Source organism: Lycorma delicatula, chromosome 8, assembly GCF_047948215.1.
Source record: "Lycorma delicatula isolate Av1 chromosome 8, ASM4794821v1, whole genome shotgun sequence".
Taxonomy (NCBI): domain Eukaryota; kingdom Metazoa; phylum Arthropoda; class Insecta; order Hemiptera; family Fulgoridae; genus Lycorma; species Lycorma delicatula.
This window is the reverse complement of record NC_134462.1, coordinates 122,274,057-122,291,290: the sequence shown is the minus strand read 5'-3', so window position 1 is coordinate 122,291,290 and position 17,234 is coordinate 122,274,057. Positions and strand designations below refer to the sequence as shown.

The following is a 17,234-nucleotide window of genomic DNA, read 5'->3' as shown; positions in this document are numbered from 1 at the left end:
TCGATCCAGGTACTCTGTATCAGTGAGAAGTCAAGCCTCTTCACCAACGGCAAGGTTTCATGATTCATAGAGGGTGAAACAGTAATTAACAAACTAAATAACTATAAAATTTATTTTAAAACTAACAATTAATAACTAACATTAACAATTAAAAATAAGTAAGCAAAACAACAGAAGCCGTTAATATACCGGGTTAATAATTTCAAAACAAAGTGGCAAACAGAGCATATAAAGCTGACCACACGTAGACAATTCATCGATATTCATTCAAATACTATACTTTTCGGAAAGTAAAATTATTGAATTTTCAATATCGTAGTTTTTTTTTAAATTTTTTTTACCGGAGATTCCTAAGTTTATATTTAAATTTCTTGCTGCTGGTCTCAATGAAATCAATCATTCCAAACTTTAGTCGTCATTGTCTTATATCTGTCGTAGGAAGCCAGATAGTTGTAGAGAAGCTTATGAAATGGACATCCTGACCCCGAAGGGTAACATCCCGCCTCGTGACCATTCCGATCACCTCACTACTCTCTCCGCACCTAGCTCTGATGAGCTTTACCGGAGGTCATCTTCGAGACCCACAGACCGATTGAAGTCTCTCAGTATTCATCTTGCTCTTTGTCAGAATGCCACCGATGCAAATGCCACGGATGACATGAAACGATCAATACCGCAAAATAACGAACCGAAAACAATTGACACAAAAAAAACTCAAAAATGCCTATTATGGCAATTAAAACGCCCAAGCGACCCTAGCCACTCGTGTTTCACGAACATCCATTCTTATACTTCTTCCCAACTCTCTGGATAACCAAATATTTCATAAAATTCCTTTTATAATCCATTCGCCCGGCTTTTCCAATTGACAGTCAAATCCAAGTAAGATCCTATATCTTCGAGCTGCCTCACAACCTCTTATAGTCTGTTCTCATAACGAAGACAGACATATAAAACGTGAAAAGCATCGTCCGTTATTCCACAATTCGAACACAGACCCGAATCAACCAGGCCGAAACGAGCCTACTTACCCCTAAAAGCATCATGGCCCGAAAGAAACTGTGTGGCACGTTTATTAGGGGACACCCGAGATTTAGGCGCCCCGTAATGTCCTCACATCAGGGAAGAAACCGTGCGTATAACGCCCGTTAGTTGTCTCATCCCATCTCTGCTGCCACAATTGAATCCACTATTCTCAATCTCTATTTTTTTGCAAAATAACGCTGTTGACGCTCAACCACGAGCACATCAACGGGCTTTACTCCAGCAGTCATCAGAACAGCCTCACGAGTAGTAGTGCGATAACCAGAGGGTTACTGTTGTTAACTTGCTGTTAACAGTAATAAAAATCATTGTTAACAGCAAGAGGCGCTGAGCCCTCAGTAAAATATCTCTATAAATTATGTATTTTAGTCTCACCGCCCGTACAAGTGCGGTATATACATAATTGCCTCGCGCATACCTTTGTAGAGGATACACACGGTCTTAAAATTTAGGCCCCGATCCGAATTCACCACACGTCGAATACCTAAGAAGGCGCTATTAGCCTTCTTCGAAGTATTGTAAATGCTCCTTTGGTCAAAAATTTACTTCAAGGAGCACCCCAGATATTTCTGAACCTGAACCTAACGGATTTGGTGGCCTGACAGATATACGAACTGGTCGCGTTACATTATAACAGCCTTTCAGCAACATTATTGTGGTTTTATCCAGGCCGAATGCCGTATTATGCTGATGGCCCCACAGCTGTAGTATCCTACAGGCCTGAGAGGTACTAAGTTTAGTCTCTTTCCGGGTGCATCCTTTGACCAGCAGCAGCCCGTCATCGACATATGCGATGACGTCATGCGTACAATAACGACGGAACTACTCCACGGATACTGAGTAGGAACGTCTATAAGCTAGAAGTAGCTTATAGACCAAGGTCAAAGATGGTGTGCCTACGAAAGGTGCAGGGTTGGCACATCTTGCAAAGAAAAATCAGTCTCATTACTTTATTGTCGCACCTCGTATGCCTTTCTGTGGAAAAAAATGCACGAATGAATTTATTTGTTGATTCTCAGTATCTATTCCAGTCTTTTTTACGGAAATGACATGCAAAAAGCACCTGAGATACAGAAGACGTTAATCAAATTGCTTAGAGTAATGATGTTCTTCGTACAGTATAGTCTCATTTTTAGTAAATAGAGTGAATGCCATTAGAATTTTGATAGCCTACTATTCTGATTTTCAAGTTTATAGACGTTTCTGAAGAAGGTAAACCGTTTCATTCTTCAAAAATTTAGTAAACCAGGTATGAAATATATGTTCTTCTTAAAGATGGATACGTAATTTTCAGATCTGTCTTTTGTTTTAGGCAAAACCGGTATACAAGATTTGGTTATGGTGTTTAACATTTATATATTAGTATCTGTAACCTCCCCTTCCCCAAAAAATGCAAAATTCAGACATAAGAATATTTTTTCATAGATTTTTTCAAAAGCATTAATTTTTACGTTTGATAAAGTACAACTTTCAGCTGTAATCGGCAACGGGAAATTTATGTAACTCGAGTTAATAAAATATATACCCGTTTGATCTTACAAAGTGTCCTCTTCCGAAATGAATAGTTCGCAATCCAATTTATTATTATAATTTTCTTTTTATTTATTATTTAATTTATTTTTTAGGGAAGGAATAACTACTGCTTTTTAATTAAATTTTTTAACGATCATTACGGATTTAATTACCTTTATTTTATGAACACAGTAGAATTTATCGTTTTTCCATTTACCATCTGTATTTTATTCATTTGCGGCGTTAAAAAATTATTATAGCCGATAAAATTAAGTAAGGGTATGATGCGTTAAGGTATTTGGTTTTTTCGTTTTCGCACCGTCAGAGAAAGATTCGTTCTTTTAATTTTTTTTTTTTTTAAGCTATTAAATCTAAATGTATTATGTACGGTTGAATTTTATATCGTAACATTAGTTTATACCGTATTATGGGATGGAAAGGAACGCGTGATGGTACTGAAGAAATTCATTTAACGCCGCTCTCTAATTAGATTGAAACGAAAACTACTATGATTTGAGTTGAGCGCGCGCTCTTATATATGTATATGTGTGTGTGTGTACGCGCGCACACAATCACACGTACATATTCCGTAAGGTAAATCGTGTGGCAGCGGGAAATTATTATTATTATTGGTCTGTCTTCAAAATATGTAAAAAAGAGCGCGCAAGCGGATTACCTTCTCCTTGATAGAATACAGCGTGGTCCAGCCAGCGTTCTTCACCGTACGACTACTACATATCGTGATGCTGTTATAAAAGTAAAATGGTGGGGATTGAGGGGCCCAGTACTGTAAGATGTATAGAAGAGAAACAGAATAAGAAGGCCTGTGGTCAGAAAGCCTTTTTTTACCCCCACTTTCTTACCTGTTGAAATATCTCTGCTATATACCTGTCTCCTTTAACTTGAGGCAAAACTACCGGCATGCATTGCGGCTAACTCAAACATTTTTTCAACCCAGTCTTAATCTGAGCTTCTCTCCGTCACGTTGTGTTCGTGATTTTCTTCCACGATATTTTTATTATTATTTATTTTGTTTTATAAATTTATTTCGTCGAAACGTTTGTCGTGGTTTTTATTACATTTCGATTATTTACGTGATTATTTTTTAATTTTATTCGTAACAAACTTTCATGTGCTTTCATTAATTATTATACTGTGATATCGTTTAAAATTTGAAATAACAATTAAGGTATGTTTTTTCACTATAGTTTGTCGTATACGTAATTTGATTTACGCGTAATTAAAGAAAATAATAATTTAATTTGTTTTTTATTTCTGTAATAATATAATATATAATAATGTAATAATAATATATATACGTATTTTTACGCTACAATATTTTATTTAAATAATTTGCACGACATATTTTAGATTATTTCGGATAAATTTTTTTTGTTATTTTTTCTTATGTCGATGAACCCGAAGTTACTATTTCTTTCGTATTATATTTTATGTGTTTTAACATATTGTGTTTGAACAGGTGTTTATATTTTCATTATTACTTATTATTATCATATTACATAATTTATTGTCGTTTTATCGGTAAAGAAGAGTATATGTATTATAATTTTGAAGTTTTATCTTCCAGCTACTTTATATATTTTAAAAATCAAAACAAATTTTTAAATTGATTTGTTAACTTAATTCTTTTACGTTTTTCTTTTAATATTTTTTCCATTTAATATTAACCTTGATGTTGTTTGTCGTTTACAATATGCTTATTCTCTGCCACACATTGTTTTACCTTGAATTTTAGTACCGCTTTAAGGTTTCATATTTGTCACAAGTAAATGAATTTTCATACGTTGAAGCTTTTTTTAATGTTGATTATGGATTTTTTCCGAGTTAAAATCTTTTTATTTCTTTGTTTTACACTGTAAACATTATAATAACGTATTATTTCTACTTTGTTATTCCGTTATAAATGTAGAAATTTTATTTTCTTGTAACACCTGTGTAATTCTTTTTACACGCATTTCGTCCTTTGTTAACTACCATACAGGATAGTTTCTTTTCATCTATAAACTTTTAAAATGATATCTTTATAATTTATTCTTTTGCGCGTATATGTTGTGTGCTTGCTGTAAATTGTTAACAAATAGGTTTTATGGAGTTTTACTTCATAGATTTACTTATCTTAATTAATTTAGATTGTAAGATCTGAACTTTTGTTTATACTTTTATACATCATCAGTAATTATATGGAATTTAATGTTTTGTTGTTCTATAATGTTATACGAAAGCTTTTCCGGCTCTAATTCAAAAAGAAAGTCGTATAACGTAGAAAAAATGTAAAAAAATAATCGATAAGAAACATATGTTGTACAACGATGATAACAAGAATAAGAAATTAATTGAAGACCTTCCGTGTTCTTTTTTTATAAAATATAAACACGTTATATGAATATGTTTTTATTGTACACGGGCTAATTATTTAGCTAAACACTTTATTATATCTTGTTTTAATATTAAAAATTTATTAGCGTTTTATTAATATTTTATTACACGTCTTGTTTTATACGTGTTTATTATGCTTTAATGTAGAATCATACACGTGTATAACAAATTGATCTGTAGTTCTGTTTTCTGTATTTGTCTTTTATCTCTTATCATTACGTATAAGAACTGTACCGTATGCTATTAAACAGCTATAAAAGTTTAATTAACTTTTTTCACTTAGTAGTAATGACAAATAAAGATATATACACGAAAATAAATATAAAACTAATGTACAGGTAAGCAAGTAAATACATATTAATGAAAAAAAAAAAAAACATTTTACTTGAAAATAAAAGCTTATTTGACCACTGCCACTGATTTCTTCAAAAACGGCTTTCATAACTGAATTATATTTGTATTTAATCTGAAATAAACTGATTTAATAAAAAAGAAAATCTAACTTAAGATAAGTAGAAAAGTAAAATCTACAGTTCATAAGTATCAGATAATCAAGAAAATTAAATATTTGTTATAGGAGATGTATCAACGTGTATCTTCAGTTCCGTAATATAAAAATGTGTCGTTTATTAATCGTGTAACACAAAAATATTAAATGGTTAGTTACTTAATAAAATGACTAGAAGAAAATTGAAGTTGTTCGTCTCGGTAGCGTAAGTAGTAACATATTTGCCTGCTACATAGAAGATCCCGGCTTCGATTCCAGTCTAATTTATGGAAACGTGTCGACTCCAATGTTCCACAGCCATAGTAGTGACTTAAGTAACATATGGAAATACTTAAACAAAAAAAAATAATTTCACCTCAATAAGGTCTTTTAAATACTCAATGATTGTGGATATCAAACTTTGCTTTAATATTTTTGAGAGCCGCCTATCATTAGGTTTGACCGTAAAATGTGTTGTGTTTTTGTTTTACAAACTCACAATCGTATTCGGTTCTATCTTTATACCCGTTATGTGTAAAAGAGATTAGGCCTTTTCAAATATAATATTATGTTGTGTCCTACCGCGATGAAAGTTTGGTCGAAGCCCTAAAGTTTTGTTTTTTTAAGGCCTACTCGGTTCTTAAGAAGGACTTGTGTATAATTTTTCACTGAAAAAAGCGGGGATTTTTTAGTCAAGGGACTATTTCTTGATATTTCAGATAGTTATTTATTTATTAGTCTGTATTAAAGCTCATTCATTTCGTAAATTAACTGATAAATGCTAATCGGAGGTTTAATCTTCTAGCTGCTTTTAATCTTTTGAAAAATTAATTCTTTTTCATAGGTTAACGGGTGGGAGGGGAGGAGGAATTGTTTAACATCGGTCTTGCAATTTACTTGTCTGCCAAATGACTATTTTAGTTTTAAAAGTATATAAGTATTATAACAGTTTTATGAATAACATTCCTTGAAGCAGAATTAACTGAATAGACGGCTGTTTCGTGTTGATGTCTGTATATAGTCCTCAGCCAGTGGACTCATTATTAATAAAGCTGTATTACATTACCTACCCCAACCAAATCGTGTATATTCTCAAGATGAGTTATAATTTTATCACTGATTTATAATTGTTATAAAAAGTTTACCTAGTATTCCAGAGATGCAAGACTTTTTGAAATAATTGTAATCATTAAAGGCACTTCCTTTCTTTATTTCTGTAAGAATGTAATGGATAATTATTAATTTGAAAGTTTTATCTATAAAATAATACTATTAGCTGCTATATAAAGCCTAAAACTCTGCAGGAGAGATATCCTTTGCTTAAGAGTTCTGACATAATAATCAAATCCTTATTTATATTATCTTTTGAATTTATCTGTCGCCAGTTTAAGCTATAAATCTTTCCTTTCTTGTTTAGCCTCCGGGAATTACCGTTCAGGTATTACTTCAGAGAGAGGATGATATGTATGATTGTAAATCATACGTGTCTTGTACAGTCTCAGTTCGGCCGTTCCTGAGATGTGTGGTTAATTGAAACCCGACCACCAAACAACACCGGTATTCACGATCTAGCATTCAAATCCGTGTAAAAATAACTGCCTTTACTAGGACTTGAACGACGGAACTCTCGACTTCCAAATCGGCTGATTTGGGAAGACACGTTCACCATTACACTAACCCGATGGGTTTAAGCTATAATTACAGTTTATCACTTTGCCGATTAATACTGAGAAAATGCCGTTAGATAAACTTCATCGAATTAACTAAGTTGTATCTAGGTTATTAAATATAGTCGAAGTTAAGTCCTTTTAGATTAGAAAACTGCTGTACGATCAGCTAATCACAGCAATCACGTCTATAGTATTATCGGTGTCATCTATAACTGAGTGTTGATCGCATCAGTTAATGTCAGCAAGACTGGCATTATTAAACTAAAGTTAGACGTTTTTATTACAAAAATTCCTTTCATTTATACATTAGAATAACATTACAAAATCAACGTTAAAACGACGTAGCGGTACAACAAAAAGTTAAGTAAGTGTCCAATGTCAAGTATGCAAATCCGTGTAAGTGTAACTAACCTTTATTAGGATTTGAACGTCAGAATCTTAGAAATCAGCTGTTGAACAGTTGATTTAACTACCGACTCGGCGGGCATATTAGTCTATAGAAAAATATTGTGTATTTTCAATGAAAATACTATACTATTTAAATGAGAAAAATGAGATATCAGGAACCTTATATAAAAAATATAAATATTTGTATTACTGCTTGATTCGTTCGTAGTATTATTATTTAAGACTGAAAGAGTCTGTTTATTGGTAATGTAGGTGTGGATGATTCCTTATCATTGTCTAAAATAAAGGAAGATTTACAATAGTTTTCAAAACTTTCCATGTCAACATACCATTTATTTCACGGGATAAAGTTGTATTAGATATTATTTTCGATTGTCTATAATAGAATTTTTAGTAATTAAAATAAATCTGTTTAACTTTAATATTTGGAATAAACTGAAAAAATAAATACTCGTGTCAGAAAATCACGAAGTTAACCAAAACAAACAACATAAAGAAATTAATAGTGTTTAGCTAGTCAGCATTCGATTTACCTAAAGAATTATTTCATTTTTTCCGATTTTGGCTAACTAAAGGACATAACCCCGAGAGATGATACACTTCAGTTACATAAGAATAATAAATATTTCATAACGACGGCAAGCTTAGGTAAATTAAAATGGATATTTCAAAATTAAATAATATTTCAAATTTAATAATATAATTATTATTTTGTCGACAGCTAATCAATTTTTTCATCCGAAGAGAATTTGTCCACTATTTTAACACTCAGAAATTTCGCTTTAGGCAACAGAAATAATATCGTTATCATTAATGAGAATTCTGTCCGCGCATTACAATTTACATAGTAATTCTCATTACTAATATTTCATTGCGTATCTATGCTGTAGTTTTAAAAACGAGTACGTAGTAGATTAAATTTAAAAATAAATAGAATTTGGAATTATTTCAAACTTTAGATATCTTTTTAATATACGTATGCAAATTGTCGATCGGTACAGTACGTGTTTTGAATTCATACAGAATTATTATTATCGTGTACTGAAGTGGTTTCATTGTTCGTGTACATTTGTAAATAGTCGTGCCTTTTCAACACACGAACGCAATCTATACAGTCTCTCTACCTCCCTTCCTCGTATACCACTTTTACATAGTGTGCATGCATACCTATATCTATATATGTGAAAAATTTCTCTTCCACAATGTTGTGAATTCATGCACGTGTTTCAACAGCTTGTAGTATAGTATTCTTCTGTGTATTTTATAAATACTAGTATTATATTGAATTCAATGCGCATATGTTTTAAATGCAGAATTATTATGCGTTCTTAATGTTTACAAATAATTTTTAACTACATATTGTAACCTACTTTTCGTTTTTGTTAAGTATTAAGAAAAGTTGTATGTAAATCGATTTAATTTAGTTAGTATGAAAAATATTGCATTAGCTTAGATTTATATAGGTTGTGTTTATATATATACACACACACACACACACACACACACACACACACAGTTTCTTAAATCTAAAATTACATTATTTAAATTGATATAAAACTCTTGTTAATTGCTAAACAAGTTAGTTATGTAATATGTACATACGAATCGTGTATTCAGTTTCCTTTCTCAAATGACATTTTTTTTATTCTATAGTTGTTTCATACCATGTGATTTCTATAAAATGATTCTATCCTGTTATATTAGACTATTATTATTAATCTAAATGCGAATTAAATTTAACGAAATCAATAGTTTCGTAATAATGTTACACTTACATAAATCGTATAAATGAGTCGATTGATTTTTTAATTATGTAAAAAATACTTATTAAGTTATAAATTTATAACTCCTGTTTCTGTGATGTTGTTACTGAATTATGTGTGTTTAAATGCGGTGTTTGTTTAGTAGAATTTTAAGTATGGAAGGGGTGCTCTATATTCAAAGCCTTACAATCCAACGTATTGATTTTGATGGGATTTTATTTTCAAACAATTTAACGGAACGATTTTTTTTTTATTATCAAAAAGGTATTGTCTAGGTAGATGATATAGACTTGTTAAACGTGCTTTTTGTCATCTAGTAAAAGATTTCCTGATTTTATTTTGTTATTTGAAGTATTTTCATGTAAATTTAAAAAAAAGTAAAATATGCTTCCGCATTCCAGAGAGCTTTAATTTATATTCGGTAATTTTCTCGTTAAGATAATTTTCTACATTCATTGTTTTTTCTTAAAATTTCTTGCGATCTATTTTCATACGTCGGGTTTATATGTTTATCCGTATTTTAAAATAAGATCAATTAAAAAATAATTCAGACGAAACTGTTTTTTCTCCTCTTGTGGCTGTTTCTAAATTTGAGTGCGGTGTTTTAAGTTTTATTATTTTTTAACGTACACGAGTTAGATAACTTTCTCAGGAAACATCTTGTAAAGCTGCGTTTAATTTGTTGGTTTTTTTTTAGTATTACTTAACTATTTAACATTTTATAAACATTTTCTGGATATTTGTTGGTCATTAGAATTACGAATTTGATTTAAATTGTCTCTGTAAAGACGTTAATCCTTATTAAATAAATAACTTACAGGCCGCTGTAAATAAAAAGTTTAATTACAGTACTGAACAGAAACCGGGGTACTTTCGTTCTTACCCCTAATACGATTTTTTTAATTAACTTTACGTTAAATAAATCGACATAGACCTGTTATATGTGAAATTTCTTTTACTTAAGATTTTGAGCGGGATTGAAAATAGATCGGGCAGGCTGTTTGGTGTAGTAAATGGACGATATTTTATTTCTTTTATCATATAATCTTGGTTCATTTACCAGCAACGGTCTGCTTTCTCACCAAAACAAGTAAGAGATAGGTAGAGGAAGACTTTGTTGCCGGACTAGATATCCAGGAACTTTCTGAATATCTTCTTCGTTTTGGTAGAAAAAAATTCACCGTTTAAAATCGTATTTACAGAAATCGTCTTAAACGTCAATCAAACAATTCTTTATTCTGTTCAACAACGCACAAACTTAGTATATGTTTTTACTAACTTAAACGAGGTCATCTTGTTGTATGCGCTTTGCTATAAACATATTTTTTTTTACGTAGGAGGTTATAATTTACTCCTACAGTTACATAACTTGGCTTATGCGGCTTTAAAACCACCTTAGGGTTTAATAATTTCCGATTTGAACACCAAAATAATAATTTTAAAAAAATTCGCTTAGCCTACGTTGTAAGCTAACAACCAAAATATTATTTCAAGTAAATTAATTATAATAATGTTGTTATATATATATAATTACGAAGAGTATATTCTAAAATAGCTCGATATAGCGATGAGAAAATGAGACATCGTTTATATACCGCTATTAAAATCACTACAGTGTGCTACTTCTATTTCTGTTCATATAGAGACGTTTAATTCTTCCGCCTACTTATTATGTATATTATATATTTCCTCGTAATTTAACCTAATTCTGACCATTTGTTGTTTTTTTTATCCTTAATGTTTGTTTAATAAATATATCCGTAAAATTAAATAAAATTCTATATATTAATGTTTTAGGGTTTTTGCTTTTAAGTAATTTTTAATTTTAACCTAAGATGTATCATTCCTGTATTAGGATTGTAAAATACGTATAGTTTTTATATATCATTTTTTTAAAGACTTCTTATGTAGAACTTGGATAAATTTTTTTCCAGGAAAATATAATTTTTTGTTGAACTTTTTTCTCGTACTGTGTTTTGAAATCGTCGGTTATAAAAAATAATACTAACGCGATTATAATAAAGTTTATTAACCGAAAAATTTAAAAATCGTCGTAACAAGTAAAATAACGGTTACGTTTTCTTTTTTCTTTAAAATCTGAAATTTTATTTTTTATTACCGGAAGATAATTCTAACGCTTCAAAGTTTTTAAAATTTAGATTATATTTTTTCTCTCCTAATCTTCCTTTGTTGGAACGTATTAAAACTAGAAGTGAACCTTAAATAACAAACGAAAATGTTATTCGGGTGATATGTTATTTTTAATATCGTATTAGTTTTTTTTTTTTTTTTGTCTTCAGTCATTTGACTGGTTTGATGCAGCTCTCCAAGATTCCCTATCTAGTGCTAGTCGTTTCATTTCATTATACCCTCTACATCCTACATCCCTAACAATTTGTTTTACATATTCCAAACGTGGCCTGCCTACACAATTTTTCCCTTCTACCTGTCCTTCCAAAATTAAAGCGACTATTCCAGGATGCCTTAGTATGTGGCCTATAAGTCTGTCTCTTCTTTTAACTATATTTTTCCAAATGCTTCTTTCTTCATCTATTTGCCGCAATACCTCCTCATTTGTCACTTTATCCACCCATCTGATTTTTAACATTCTCCTATAGCACCACATTTCAAAAGCTTCTAACCTTTTCTTCTCAGATACTCCGATTGTCCAAGTTTCACTTCCATATAAAGCGACACTCCAAACATACACTTTCAAAAATCTTTTCCTGACGTTTAAATTAATTTTTGATGTAAACAACTTATATTTCTTACTGAAGGCTCGTTTAGCTTGTGCTATTCGGCATTTTATATCGCTCCTGCTTCGTCCATCTTTAGTAATTCTACTTCCCAAATAACAAAATTCTTCTACCTCCATGATCTTTTCTCCTCCTATTTTCACATTCAGTAGTCCATCTTTGTTATTTCTACTACATTTCATTACTTTTGTTTTGTTCTTGTTTATTTTCATGCGATAGTTCTTGCGTAGGACTTCATCTATGCCGTTCATTGTTTCTTCTAAATCCTTTTTATTCTCGGCTAGAATTACTATATCATCAGCAAATCGTAGCATCTTTATCTTTTCACCTTGTACTGTTACTCCGAATCTAAATTGTTCTTTAACATCATTAACTGCTAGTTCCATGTAAAGATTAAAAAGTAACGGAGATAGAGAACATCCTTGTCGGACTCCCTTTCTTATTACGGCTTCTTTCTTATGTTCTTCAATTGCTACTGTTGCTGTTTGGTTCCTGTACATGTTAGCAATTGTTCTTCTATCTCTGTATTAAAACCCTAATTTTTTTAAAATGCTGAACATTTTATTCCAGTCTACGTTATCGAATGCCTTTTCTAGGTCTCTAAACGCCAAGTATGTCGGTTTGTTTTTCTTTAATCTTCCTTCTACTATTAATCTGAGGCCTAAAATTGCTTCCCTTGTCCCTATACTTTTCCTGAAACCAAATTGGTCTTCTCCTAACACTTCCTCCACTCTCCTCTCAATTCTTCTGTATAGAATTCTAGTTAAGATTTTTGATGCATGACTAGTTAAACTAATTGTTCTGTATTCTTCACACTTATCTGCCCCTGATTTCTTTGGTATCATTACTATAACACTTTTTTTGGAGTCTGACGGAAATTCCCCTTTTTCATAAATATTACACACCAGTTTGTATAATCTATCAATCGCCTCCTCCCCTGCACTGCGCAGTAATTCTACAGGTATTCCGTCTATTCCAGGAGCCTTTCTGCCATTTAAATCTTTTAATGCTCTCTTAAATTAGTTAATTAGTTAATCTCTTAAATATTTTATAATTCGTTTTCTTTGATCCATTTACGATCGAAAATGCGTATATATATGTTTGTATATGTAACATTATAATATATACCCTTTTTTTCTTTTTCGTTTTTAATTTGCGTATTGTAAAGGTCTTTTGGAGGATAGAATATTTATTTCCTTAGTAAAAATAGGATAACGCGTAATTTAAATTTTTTTATCGAGGAAAATTAATATAAGCAGGTAGTTACAAATGCCATGCCCGACCGGGATTCGAACTTAGAACCTATAGAATGAAAGGCAGACCAAACTGTAGTTGTTTTTAAACTGATTTTATTTATCATATTTAAATCAACACCGGCCTTTTTTTTTGTACAATCAAATTTTTAAACATCAATCGGTAATTTAATTGTTATCAATAGATCGGTATCCTTAATAGGATAAATCGTCCTTCAGTTGTTCCCTTTCTATCTAATCGTCATGGTGAGCATCAAAAAATAATTCTGCGCTTCAAATTCATTAAGAAGTTTGATAATGCGTTTCTCTCGTGAAGTATGACCTTAAAATCGTATTAAAAAAATGTTTTCGTTTGACTCCGAATGTATAGTTTAGAATTTTAAAATTAATCGGGCTATTTTTTTTCCATTGAAAGATTATTTTTAAACAATTTTTTTTTAAATGTTTGTAAGTTTACCTGGAAGATTTAATTTACTTAGCCAAGTACAAGAATGCTGCTATATAAACCGTAGTCGGCACTAGCGATGTGTAGTTGTCAATTACGTATCGGTATTGACCGGTTCCCTTTTCCCTTTAATTAATGATAAGTGTATTTGTTTGAAATAAATATTACTCGACTGATTTATGCGGTTACCTTTCCTCCTTTCTATTGTGATCGATAAACATTAAACAGTCGGGTTTCCGGATCAAAAGAAAGTTTTTTTAGGTCGATCGAGATCTAAACCGTATTTCTACCGAATCGTGTACCGATTTGTACATTTCTATTAGCTTTTAGCGACTTTTCTGAAACTTATGTATAATCAAACGAAAAATTTTGATATGTTTAATCGTTTTATTTATTAGATACTTAGCTCGACCAAGGTTTCATTTTAGATGAAGTTTTATATGTAAATAACTTACGTTGCTTTATATACCTTTTATTTATATTTGTATTTGATTATATTTAATAAGTAATTTTTTTTAATAAGTCGAAAGCGAAAAATATGATAAAGTTGCAATCTATAGATGTATTTTATTAGTTGTTTTGCATAACTTAGCAAATTATGTACGCTCTATTTAAATAAATAATTAATCCTTGTTAGTGTATTTTAAGTTAATTAATAAATAAAAAAAATAACTTTATTATTATTATTATTTTATTTTCTTGCTTATATTAATTTATGTATTGACTTATTTATTTAATTAACGCTAATTTAATTAGATTTCATTGTACGTTTGTTTTGTTTACAATAAGTTTTTGATTACATAATAAAGTTCGTTAATACGTCGTAAAAATTATTTTACATTGCGCATTTTAATGAGATTATTCATTTTTATTTCTATTTCCGAGGTAAATCGTGAAATAAAATAATATTTGATGACAACACTTTTACTTTCCCGCCTATACTGATGTGTATAAAAGCTAAAGCTATATAACGGGAAAGTATGTAAATCGGTAAAAAAAAAAACAATTGATCTCTTTTTGTTCCTTAATGAGACAGTTAAATAAACTACCAAAAAAATTAATTAATTAGTAAATAATAAGCGAAAAAATCTTTTATTCCGACGCTCCTAAGTCTAAAAAATCTATTTTTATCAGACAGACGTTTGTACGCAAGTTTTTGGGCTGTATTTGGTCTTATAATAACTCTGGACTGTGTTGACCGATTTCGATTAAACTTTGTAGACGGGGATTATTTTCGGAGAAAAAGAATTTATTAAATTTTTGCAAAAATTGGAAAAGAGGCGTTATCTATATAAAGTATTATCTAACACGGGTTACCGGAGGCTAAACAGGAAAAAAGAGAGAGAGGCTGACCGTTCCTAAAATTTGTGGTTAGTTGATTCCCAACCACAAATTTTACCGGAATCTACTATCTAATATTAAAATCTACTTACTTACTTCTGTTTAGCCTCCGGTAATTACCTTTCAGATAATACTTCAGAGGATGAATGAGGATGATATGTATGAGTGTAAATGAAGTGTAGTCTTGTACAGTCTCAGGTCGACTATTCCTGAGATGTGTGGTTAATTGAAACCCGACCACCGAAGAACACCGGTACCCACGATCTAGTATTCAAATCCGTGTAAAAATAACTGACTTTACTAGGACTTGAACGGTGGAACTCTCGACTTCTAAATCGGCAGATTTGGGAAGACGAGTTCATCACTAGGTGGGTAATATTAAAATCTGTAAAAAAGTAACTTACCTTTACTAGAATTTAAACTAAAGAACCTACGGATTGGAAAATTAAATATTAAACAGCAGATTTGTGACGACTATTTATCCACTACACCGACTCGTTAGGTTATAGGTGAAATAGTAAAATCTTTTTAAAATTTATAGAACTTACATTAACGGGTGGAAAATGTGTAATGCTCTTAATTTCTGAAAAAAGAATGAAAGTTGTTCCCGTCCTGATGGTACTTCATTTATAGAAAAATGTATTGTTTTTTCTTCAGATTTCAGATTTAAGGTATAAACAGTCAGTCGTTAAAACAATGTACCATACTCAAATTTTTATTTTTTGAGAGTGCTTTTATGAATTATTCCAAAATATTTTTGTGTAGTATTATTTTCAAACGGTTTATTAAAATTTTCGATAAGAAAAATATCAAAATTTAGCGATCTTCCTCCAAATGTTTTTGTCTCATTATCTTCTTTTTTTTACCAAACGTTAATTAGCATCGATCCTCATAAAACGCAATCTACCTCATTATATTTCAGTATTTAATTTCTAAGAATTAAAATTGCATCGTTTGATACAAAACAATAAACGTCGACAACACTTACATATACGAACGAGCAAAAAACATCTGGTTATCAAGATTTTAGTAGTTTTGTAAATAGGTATCTCAAAACATTAAGAAATACAAAAAATCTAGGGAATTATGTTTTTTTAACCGATAATTCTTTTTCTGTCCACAAATTATATACACTATATTAGTTACACTATTATATAACAGTTGAAAAATATAAGATAGTTTTAGCGTCTTTCTGTCAATATCCTATGAAAATATATAGTTTAATTGTGAAAATATGGTATATAATGATTGGAAAAGCATTTAGTTTAACAATTCAGAAAGGTTTCTGTGGGTTGTACTGTGTTTATTTAGCGGATACTAAGCTAGTGTTGTAGAGTAATAATCTTCATTTACGTAGGCCTCAAACAACAACAGCTAACATGAACTAGGCGTGACAGAATTTACATTTTAGCCAGTGTCTTCTGTTGACCGTAAAACATAATAATATACATATATTTTGTCGACTTAACCAGTTTGACTTGCATTATGATTAAAATTTATGAAACGGTCGATGGATCTTCAGTTTATTTAGCTGTAGTAATTTTTTTCGATGCAACAAATCGGGTAGCTTTTTTTTCTTGTTTAGCCTCCGGGAATTACCGTCTGGTATTACTTCAGAGAATGATATGTATGAGTGTAAATGAAGTGTAATATTGTACATTCTCAGGTCGACCATTTCTGAGATGTGTGGTTAATTGAAACCCAACCACCAAAGAACACCGGTATCCACGATCTAGCATTCAAATCCGTGTAAAAATAACTGACTTTACTAGGACTTGAACGCTGGATCTCTCGACTTCCAAATCAACTGATTTGGGAAGACGCGTTCAGTACTAGACCAACCCGGTAGGTTAAGTCGGAGAGCTTTCCCCCCCCCCCTACATCCCTGGGCCGGACATCCAATTAAGTATACTCGGCCCAGAGACGTGTCTTTTGACTCTAAGGCGGTCTTCCCGCCCACCGGTTTTACACCCGGCACGACAGGTCAACCGCCCCGGTCCTAGATCTTTTCTTGCCTGCCTCTAATTCCCGCCGACGAGGGCAAAGCCCGGCTATGCCGTTCCCCACCCCCGCCGACAGAAATCGGGTCTCGGTCTTTATGCCATTTGCCTCAAACCGGTGCGACCAGCACAAGGAGCGCGCGCACCCCCAAAACCAG

At 31.4% G+C, this 17,234-nt stretch overlaps 1 protein-coding gene across 2 annotated transcripts in view; it reads left to right on the top strand.

Annotated features, from left to right (window-relative positions):
• Positions 1 to 17,234, top strand: part of Egfr (epidermal growth factor receptor) — a 644,558-nt gene that overhangs the window by 420,985 nt on the left and 206,339 nt on the right. Inside the window, exon 1 of one of the 2 annotated variants that reach the window (XM_075373955.1) lies at positions 3,562 to 3,745. The exons of the other annotated variant lie outside the window; for it this stretch is intronic. The gene's annotated coding sequence lies outside the window, so the exon portion shown is untranslated. Of the gene's footprint in view, positions 1 to 3,561; positions 3,746 to 17,234 lie in introns of those variants that run through there. 2 annotated transcript variants of the gene reach the window in all.